Consider the following 1,082-nt stretch of genomic DNA (forward strand, 5'->3'; position numbering starts at 1 on the left):
ACTGGAGAAGATCACCAGGACTCCACTGCCCTCTCTGCAGAGCATTTACCACCACAGGGTGCTTAGGAAAGCTGCCTCCATCCTCAAGGACCTCACCAACCCCCAGCACGGACATCCTCATGGACCCCACCCCCGCTCAGAAGTATGAAATGCAGGACCTCTAGACTGAAAAACTCTTTCTTTCCCTCTGCCATCAGACTCCTAAACAGCTCTCTCAGGGTCTACCTCATGTAATTCCATCTGTACTGTTTACATACTCATTTTGTACATGCACAATTGCACACTCACTGCTCAGTATTTACACTTCATGGTTCCCACGTAGCATATATGTTCTTGTTGTATTTTTATTTGCTTCCTTCACTTGTTGCTTTAAAGTGCCTTAGATTTGTGATTTTTACAGCCTATTTAGATTTGTGTTATTGCTCATCTACTTTATATTTCACTTGTATTATGTGGCATTCATGTGGATGGCAAAGTAAGAATTTCATTGTACAGGGGAACACATTTTCTAACTGTGCATATGTGGCCCCCATGATATTTGTGGTGCAAGAATGTGGTGCCCAGGACCCCTTGTTTTGTTCATAGTACCCCCCTCCTTGGGATTTTATTATTTTTGGTTATTTGTTCTAAAACTTACCTGCTGGTGATTTAGACTCGGAGCAATATTTATTTTGTCCAATAGAGGGGAGCAGCAGCCTATATTGAAGACACTATCGGCACTCCGAAAACCGAAAGTAGGTCCGATGCGAGCGTGAGGCCAGTAAATGGTGCATTGTTAAGCAGCTGTGTTCTTTTATATGTGTTGCAGGTAAGGTAGAGCCACCTATATGTTTACATGTTCGGACAAAAGTATTAATTGTTGACAAGACAGTGTTTATTTTGAGCTTAGGAGTGTTAATTTCGCTTGTGTTATATGATGCTAATGCTAATTAGCACAGACAGAGTGATGTTACACTGTTCTGGTTAAAGTTATACATTTTCCATCCTTGTGTTAATGCTGTAGCAATGTGATTTATGTCCAAAATTTGTAGTTAACTCACGGTGTTTGCTAAGTGCGTTTCAGTAATATAAAAGTACTGTTA

Source organism: Monopterus albus, unplaced genomic scaffold (assembly GCF_001952655.1).
Source record: "Monopterus albus unplaced genomic scaffold, M_albus_1.0 scaffold571.1, whole genome shotgun sequence".
NCBI lineage: Eukaryota > Metazoa > Chordata > Actinopteri > Synbranchiformes > Synbranchidae > Monopterus > Monopterus albus.